We start from the raw sequence: 9912 nt of genomic DNA, 5'->3' as shown, positions 1-9912 counted from the left end.
TGTTGCTCTCTAAATGAATCCAATTCTTACCTATCACTTTGTCTCTCAGAGAATCCTTTCTGCCATGAGACATCAGGACCCTGAGCTTCATTAAGTCCTGAAAATGAGTGTATGACCTCAGCTAAAAGACCATGGGTTCAAGAACCAAACTGGATTTTAGCTAGGTTTGAGTCCCACGTGTATGGGTTTACATCCCAGTCAGAGGTACATGGTTTCCTTTGGACTCTAGAGACATCCCCAAAGAGGATGGATGCAAAAGATATTTCATTTTCTTCTTTCTATTCGGTACTATATATTTAGGAGAGCTGACTTTAGTAATAATTCTCACTGTTAGTTTCTGCCTATTTTCCTGGGTCCACATCTACAGCTTTGGTATCTACCAGAAATTGGCAACATTTTCCTTTCATTTTAATGTTTGTTTTTTCTTGTCTCTTTAGGAGAATAACATTGAATCATAAAATTGAAAGTCTGAAATGTAAAATCCTACATTGAAATATGAAGTCAAATTGGGGGTGGGGCATCTATATGGGACCTTTCCCTTAAGAGTAGATATGGAGATGTCTCTAAGGTCATTAATTTGGTAGGCTTTTGTTTATAGTCATGCAAAGGCAATTCAGCAACTAACCACCATGACTACCAAAGGCAATTCAGACATATTACTAGAATGAATACTCAAATAAATGAGGATAGACGGAAGCAGTCGGAGTTACATCAGGCTTATTTGTTTAGGTACCTCTTATATCATTAATTTTTCATTAACCTTGGTAATGAATCTTTTAATGAAGCTCTTTTGGAATTCTGAAAACTTTTGGAGTCTTATGCATACCAATTAAAATAGGTATCCTACTCTGCTTGCTTAATCTGAGAACCTTAACTTTCAAGTGCACTTCCTAAATGATCTTATCTAATTGAAACATTCCTCATAATGGCCATGGTTATTTCCCTGAGGGCTGACAACAGTTTGGGAGGACTCTTAACTGCAAATGGAGTTTAACCCATGTCTCTGTCCAGCCATATCTAACACAAATAGGATGTAACCCCTTATTTCTATCTCAGTATTTTGGGAGGCCCCCAAACTGATTACCAAGCTGGTTACCAAGCTATGTTCTCATGACACAAAATAATGACCTTGTCTGATTCTAGGCTGTTTTTAGTAATATTTTGCCATTTTGTAGATATTTATTGCTTCTAGGGCTCTAACTCTTAGACATAAGATAAGCAAGTATTCTGGAAGGTGGCATGCTTACCTCTTTAGAATTTAAGGATTCTATCTTTTCGTTAAACCTTTGGGTCTCTTGGAGCCAAACTAACATCTGAAAGGGATGTGCCACTGGTTTGGGAATTGTGCATGATTTCACACACAGTATCTTGTACAGAAATTTTCTTGAGGTTGGCAGATGCCTTAGAGTCAATTTAATTCATTCCATAATCAACTTACTCTAACATGGTGGGGGTCTTAGAGTGAGTGGGCAAGTACTCTAACAGCTTTGAAATGCTCAACCAAGGTTCACCAGTTCTGCACCCCGCACCCCGCCCCCCCCGCTCTTTTTTCAGCTTCTGAGATTCCCATTAGCAGTGGCTCTTACTGGACCCACTTCAGCTCAAGTCAAACTTAGTCTGATCTCAGTTTAGTTCTGGACCCAAACTATTTTTTAAGATAGACCCAGTCCAGTGTTTAAATCAGATCCAGTCTGACTCTGGCCAGTTACTACCAACAGATTTCAATGTGGAATCTTGGGATTGAGATAAGAACTGAACCAGCAGACCCCAAAGGATGAGAACTGTGGGCTGATTCCAAAAAAAGGAGGGACTACAGCTGCCACTGGTAGTTCCCCCTGTGGAATCAGAGACAGAACCAAGGGCTTGGGTTCCCAAGAAATGGGGAACTGTGAAAAGCTAGTTAGACTGGGAGCTAGATGCAGACAGCTAAGCTCAGAACTGAGAGGAACTTAACACCCGGGCCTCAGAAGGCAGAACTCAGAAGGGTTCATGGCTACTATGCCAGTGTTTCTCATTGTCCCAAGGCTGGTGTAGTCTCCTTTGATCCCACTGCTGCCAGCAAATCTGTTAAAAAAGTCAACTCAGTACATTTGAAGATCTCATTGGCTTTATTCAGTGATTCAAGAATCAGGAAATATCCTATATGGATATCCTGAGGACTGCACAAAATGGAAGACTTTTATAGGCAGAAGGGGGAAAAGTATGGATTGTTTCAGATAAGGTCATCTTCCTTTACAGGATGAAAAAAGTCTATCAGGGAATTGCCTCCTTAGTGCTGACTAGGAAATTCTAGACTGGCTGATTAAGATTATACTCCTGAGGGAGGTTGAGTCTACAGTTAGGTTAGGTATTAAATGTTGATTTGGTGACATGGGTTTAGCACCTGTGACTCCATTTTGGGCCTGTTGTCTCTTTCTTAACAGAAAAAAATGCATAAAACTTGAGTGAAAGATAACATTCTAAGGTTGTTTAAAATAAGCAAGTAGATAAACTTGCCTTTGGGTGATTTAATTTAAAATTCAAAATGTTCAGAGAGGTAATGAAACAAATATAGGTAAAATGTAAAATGCAGAGAAAGTGTTAACAGTTGTGTAAAGATACATGAGAGTTGGACCATAAAGAAAGCTGAGTGCCAAAGAATTGTTGCTTTTGAACTGTGGTGTTAGAGAAGACTCTTGAGAGTCCCTTGGACTGCAAGGAGATCCAATCAGTCCATCCTAAAGGAAATCAACCTTGAATATTCATTGGAAGGACTGATGCTGAAGCTGAAGCTCCAGCATCAGCATATTTGGCCACCTGATAGGAAGAGCTGACTAACTGGAAAAGACCCTGATCCTGGGCAAGATTGAGGGCAGGAGGAGAAGGGGACGACAGAGGATGAGGAGGTTGGATGGCATCACCGACTCCATGGACATGAGTTTGAGCAAGCTCCAGGAGTTGGTGACGGACAGGGATCACCTGTTGGTGATGGTGTGCTGCAGTCCATGGGGTTGCAAAGAGTTGGACATGACTGAGTGAACTGAACTGAAGGATAGACTGAGGCATTAACCTTTTTGGGAGTTTATTTGAATAAAATTTGATTCAAATTGGGCTGCACCAGAATGGTAATGGTTGAGAGTGCTCCTCCAGTAGGAGCCAGGAGAAAGACTTTGTGTATAGAGAAGGTGTGGAAGCTTGGAAAGGGAATTATTTGGCTGCATGTGTGTGTGGTCAGTTGTGTCCAGCTCTTTGTAACCCCTTGAACTGTAGCCCACCAGGCTCCTCTGTCCATGGGATTATCCTGACAAGAATGCTAGAGTGGGTTGTCATTTCTTTCTCCAGGGGATCTTCCCAACCAGGAACCGAACTTGAGTCTCCTGCACTGGCAGGTGGATTCTCTACTGCTGGGCCACCAGGGAAACCATGGCTTAAAAATTAGTTGGCTGCTTGTGATTGGTTGTCCTTTGGTTTCAATCTCTTAACATTGAGGCACTTATAGGCTTATGTTTTAGTTTGCTTACATTGGCCACCACTTCAGTCTAATGTCCTCCTTGTGTAATTAATTTGATGTACTGAACACTACAAAACAGACCATAAAATTAAATTTAAAGAATGTTTGTAAAGATGACTCATCAAATGGCATAATTTTCAATATTTAAATGGACAAAACACAACATTTTAAAATAAATTATTCAAGAGTTTCAGGGGCTTGCCTGGTGGCTCAGTGGTAAAGATCCACCTGACAATATACAATGGGGCAAAGACAGCCTCTTCCATAAGTGGTGCTGGGAAAACTGGACAGCTACATGTAAAAGAAGGAAATTAGAACACTTCCTAACACCATACACAAAGATAAACTCAAAATGGATCAAAGACCTAAATGTAAGACCAGAAACTATAAAACTCTTAGAGGAAAACATAGGCAGAACACTCGATGACATAAATCAAAGCAGGATCCTCTATGACCCACCTCCCAGAATAATGGAAATAAAAACAAAAATAAACAAGTGGGACTGGGTTAAACTAAAAAGCTTTTGCACAGCAAAGGAAACTATAAGCAAGGTGAAAAGACAGCCCTCAGAATGGGAGAAAATAATAGCAAATGAAACAACTGACAAAGGATTAATTTCCAAAATATAGAAGCAGCTCGTTCAACTCAATACCAGAAAAACAAACAACCCAACCAAAAAGTGGGAAAAAGACCTAAACAGATATTTCTCCAAAGAAGACATACAGATGGCTAAAAAACACATGAAAAAATGCTCAATATCACTCATTATTAGAGAGATGAAAATCAAAATGGCAATGAGATTTCACCTCACACCAGTTCAGAATGGCCATCATCAAAAAGTCTACAAACAGTAAATGCTGGAGAGGGTGTGGAGAAAAGGGAATGCTCTTGCACTGTTGGTGGGAATGTAAATTGATACAGCCACTAGGGAAGATGGTAGGTGATTCCTTAAAAAACTAGCAATAAAACCACCATATGACCTAGTAATCCCAATCCTAGGTATTCACCCTGAGGAAACCAAAACTGAAAGATACACATGTACCCCAATGTTCATTTGCAATAATTAGAACCTAGATGTCCATCGACAGATGAATGGATAAAGAAATTGTGGTACATATATATAATGGAATATTACTCAGACATAAAAAGGAATGCCTTTGAGTCAGTTCTAATAAGGTGGATGAACCTAGAGCCTACTATACAGAGTGAAGTAAGCCAGAAAGAAAAAGATAAATATTGTATACTAATGCATATATACACAATCTAGAAAGATGGTACAAGAATTTATGTGCAGGACAGCAATGGAGAAACAGACATAGAGAACAGACTTATGGACATGGGGAGAGTGAGGAGAGGGTGAGAGGTATGGAAAGAGTAACATGGAAACTTACATTACCGTATGTAAAATAGATGGCCAATGGGAATTTGCTGTATGTCTCAGGGAACTCAAACAGGGGCTCTGTATCAACTTCAGTTCAGTTCAGTTCAGTCGCTCAGTCATGTCCGACTCTTTGCGACCCCATGAATCACAGCATGCCAGGCCTCCCTGTCCATCACCATCACCTGGAGTTCACTCAGACTCACGTCCATCGAGTCTGTGATGCCATCCAGCCATCTCATCCTCTGTCATCCCCTTCTCCTCCTGCCCCCAATCCCTCCCAACATCAGAGCCTTTTCCGATGAGTCAACTCTTCGCATGAGGTGGCCAAAGTACTGGAGCTTCAGCTTTAGCATCATTCCTTCCAAAGAAATCCCAGGGCTGATCTCTTTGCAGTCCAAGGGACTCTCAAGAGTCTTCTCCAACACCGCACTTCAAAAGCATCAATTCTTCGGCCCTCAGCCTTCTTCACAGTCCAACTCTCACATCCATACATGATCACAGGAAAAACCATAGCCTTGACTAGACGGACCTTAGTCAGCAAAGTAATGTCTCTGCTTTTGAATATACTATCTAGGTTGGTCATAACTTTTCTTCCAAGGAGTAACCTTAATTTCATGGCTGCAATCACCATCTGCAGTGATTTTGGAGCCCAAAAAAATAAAGTCTGACACTGTTTCCACTGTTTCCCATCTATTTCCCATGAAGTGATGGGACCGGATGCCATGATCTTCGTTTTCTGAATGTTGAGCTTTAAGCCAACTTTTTTGCTCTCCTCTTTCACTTTCATCAAGAGGCTTTTTAGCTTCTCTTCACTTTCTGCCATAAGGGTGGTGTCATCTGCATATCTGAGGTTATTGATATTTCTCCTGGCAATCTTGATTCCAGCTTGTATTTCTTACAGTCCAGCATTTCTCATGATGTACTCTGCATATAAGTTAAATAAGCAGGGTGACAATATACTGCCTTGACATACTCCTTTTCCTATTTGAAACCAGTCTGTTGTTCCAGGTCCAGTTCGAACTGTTGCTTCCTGACCTGCATACAGATTTCTCAAGAGGCAGGTCAGGTGGTCTGGTATTCCCATCTCTTTCAGAATTTTCCACAGTTTATTGTGATCCACACAGTCAAACTATCCACTATGCTTTGGCATAGTCAATAAAGCAGAAATAGATGTTTTTCTGGAACTCTTTTGCTTTTTCCATGATCCAGCAGATGTTGGCAATTTGATCTCTGGTTCCTCTGCCTTTGCTAAAACCAGCTTGAACATCAGGGAGTTCACGGTTCACGTATTGCTGAAGCCTGGTTTGGAGAATTTTGAGCATTACTTTACTAGCATGTGAGATGAGTGCAATTGTGCGATAGTTTGAGCATTCTTTGGCATTGCGTTTCTTTGGGATTGGAATGAAAACTGACCTTTTCCAGTCCTGTGGCCGCTGCTGAGTTTTCCAAATTTGCTGGCATATTGAGTGCAGGACTTTCACGGCATCATCTTTCAGGATTTGAAACAGCTCCACTGGAATTCCATCACCTCCACTAGCTTTGTTCGTAGTGATGCTTTCTAAGGCCCACTTGACTTCACATTCCAAGATGTCTGGCTCTAGATTAGTGATCACATCATCATGATTATCTGGGTCGTGAAGATTTTTTTTGTACAGTTCTTCCGTGTATTCTTGCCACCTCTTCTTAATATCTTCTGCTTCTGTTAGGTCCATACCATATCTGTCCTTTATCGAGCCCATCTTTGCATGAAATGTTCCCTTGGTATCTCTAATTTTCTTAAAGAGATCTCTAGTCTTTCCCATTCTGTTGTTTTCCTCCATTTCTTTGCATTGATTGCTGAGGAAGGCTTTCTTATCTCTTCTTGCTATTCTTTGGAACTCTGCATTCAGATGCTTATATCTTTCCTTTCCTCCTTTGCTTTTCACTTCTCTTCTTTTCATAGCTATTTGTAAGGCCTCCCCAGGCAGCCATTTTGCTTTTTTGCATTTGTTTTCCAGGGGATAGTCTTGATCCCTGTCTCCTGTACAATGTCATGAACCTCATTCCATAGTTCATCAGGCACTCTATCTATTAGATCTGGGCCTTTAAATCTGTTTCTCACTTCCACTGTATAATCATAAGGGATTTGATTTAGGTCATACCTGAATGGTCTAGCGGTTTTCCCTATTTTCTTCAATCTGAGTCTGAATTTGGTAATAAGGAGTTCATGATCTGAGCCACAGTCAGCTCCTGGTCTTGTTTTTGTTGACTGTATAGAGATTCTCCATCTTTTGCTGCAAAGAATATAATCAATCTGATTTTGGTGTTGACCATCTGGTGATGTCCACGTGTAGAGTCTTCTCTTGTGTTGTTGGAAGAGGGTGTTTGCTATGACCAGTGCATTTTCTTGGCAAAACTCTATTAGTCTTTGCCCTGCTTCATTCCGCATTCCAAGGCCAAATTTGCCTGTTACTCCAGGTGTTTCTTGACTTCCTACTTTTGCATGTATCAACTTAGAGGGGTGGAATGGAGAGGGAGATGGGAGGGAGGCTCAAGAGGGAGGGGACATATGTATACTTATGGCTGATTCATGTTGAAATTTGATAGAAAACAACAAAATTCTGTAAAGCATTTATCCTTCAATTAAAAAATTTTAAAAATTAAAAAAAATGAAAGAATCCACCTGCTAATGCAGGACATATGGGTACAATCTCTGGGTTAGGAATATTCTCTGAAGAAGAAAATGACAACCCACTCCAGTATTCTTGCCTGGGAAATCCCATGGACAGAGGAGCCTGGCAGGCTGTAGTCCATGGGTTGCAAAAGAATCAGACACGACTTAGTGACTAAACAACATATAATCAGGGATAATTATGAAAAGGGATAGAGCACTGAACTCCCTGGGAAGAGAGAATTATCACCTTGGTAGGAATTATTTTTAGAGTGAACACACCTAGTGTGGCCCACCTCTGTGCAGCTCTGAGACCTGGGAAGGCCAAATTCCCACCAGTGACAGAGGCTGTTATTACTTTGGATGATTCTTTTCATTGTTGCTGATTTAAAATGTTGGCAATCTTGTTCAAACAATGCTTGAAGAGTAATGAATTGACATGCTTTGTGTGTATTTTCTAATTCTTTCAAGCAGATCTCCAAATATTAGGATAGTAGGGGGAAATGTGTGTTACAGTGGGTAACTACGCATTGTCCATAGCACATCCTTCCAGGTTATCTGACAGTGATTTTGTGGGGAATATTTCACAATTCCAACATTTGTAGATAACGATACAACAAAAAATGATTCTTGTCTGTAGACGTACAAGCTCCATTCTGTGCTCAGTTGCTCAGTCATGTCCACCTTTTTGCAATCCCATGGGCTACATAGCCTGCCAGTCTCCTCTGTCCATTAGATTTCTCAGGTGAGCATATTGCCGTGGGTTACCATTTCCTTCTCCAAACTCTGCCCTATAGAAATTCAATTCACTTTCTTCCTTTCATTGAGGAACTAAGCTAGTTTTGCTTCTTTTTCCGCATTCATTTCAACATGCCTTATCTATAAATGTGTCTGTTCTTTGAATTCTCCTTTGAACAGATTATAGAATTTTACCCATTAATGAGTTAGGAAAAGCTTTAATATGTGCTCACTTTCAGATCTGTATGAGTTACAATTTACTGTTTTTTTTTTAATTGATCTTTAACGTTACTTAAGAAACAAGCTTCCATTTATAGCCAATTAGTTGAAATGAGTGATCAGAACTTCTATTTCAGAGGCATGCTATATCTGCCCATACCAATTAAACATATTCTCTGCTTAGTGAATATAGTAAAGAACTTTTTGCATTAATTAGCTTCTCACTAATCAATCATTTTCAGTCTGATTGGCTTCTGTGCAAGGGAAGCAGGAAAGGATGGCTTGCCCAAGTTTAATCTCTGTAACTACCAGTTCTTTCTGCATCTTTCTATATAACAGTTCTTTCAGACTGTTTTTTCTTTCTTATAAGGCTGGTACTATTGTGAAGTACAGAACTGAATTTGCTGTTGATCTCAAAACTGTGGACTGTTCAATTACACTTTATGCAGAATTATTGTTGTTTAGTTGCTAAATCCCGTCCCACTCTTTGTGACCCTATGAGCTGTAGCCTGCCAGGCTCCTCTGTGCATGTAATTCTCCAGACAAGAATACTGGAGTGGGTTGCCATTTCCATATCCAGGGGATTTTCCCAACTCAGAGATCAAACCTGAGTCTCCTGCTTGGCATATAGATGCTTTACCACTGAGCCACCTGGGCTTCCCTGTGTAGAACTGTGAAAGTCCTAAAATAAAACCTTTTGTCTTCTCTTCTCTCACAATACTTCTGACACCAAATGTGTGTGGGATTTACCCGCACCAACTCTTTCTCCAATTCTCTGAAGACACCAACTGGGTGTCCTACAGTTTAATGAATTTCTGACACCTGCTGCCTGTCCTTAGTGCAGACCCCACAGGTTAAAGACTCAGTATCATGAAACTGCCTCCCCCGACTTCAGACATCAATTCCAAGTCCAGGTTGTCACATGTGCTTCTCATTGACTCTAAATCAGAAATTCCTATGACCTTCCCCTCAGATCTGATAAATAAACGTGACTCACAGAATTCAGGGAAATAGTTTACTCACTAGATTACTGGTTTATTACAAAGGATACAACTTAGGAACAGCTGCAATGAAGAGATGTGCAGGGCAAGGTCTTGGGGAAGGTGCACAGAGCTCTCTCGGAGCATACCACCCTCTTAGCAACCTGAAACTCTGAATTTCTTTGTCTAATGTTTCTATAATGATTCCTTTACTTAAGCATAATTAATTAAATCATTGGCCATTCATGATTAAGTCAATCTCCAGACCCTGTTCCCTCCCCAGGGCTCAGGTGGTGAGGCTGAAAGTTCCAACTCTCAAATCACTAGGTTGGATTCCTGGCAACCAGTACTGCCAATTCGTAGAGGTTTTTCCAAAAGTCACTTCATTAACAAAAACTCAGGTGTGGTTGAAAGGGGACTTGTTATGAATAATAAAAGACCCTCCTTTCACCTT

Source organism: Ovis aries, chromosome 2 (genome assembly GCF_016772045.2).
Source record: "Ovis aries strain OAR_USU_Benz2616 breed Rambouillet chromosome 2, ARS-UI_Ramb_v3.0, whole genome shotgun sequence".
NCBI lineage: Eukaryota > Metazoa > Chordata > Mammalia > Artiodactyla > Bovidae > Ovis > Ovis aries.
The sequence above is the reverse complement of the archived record's forward strand: the minus strand, read 5'-3'. Positions refer to the sequence as shown.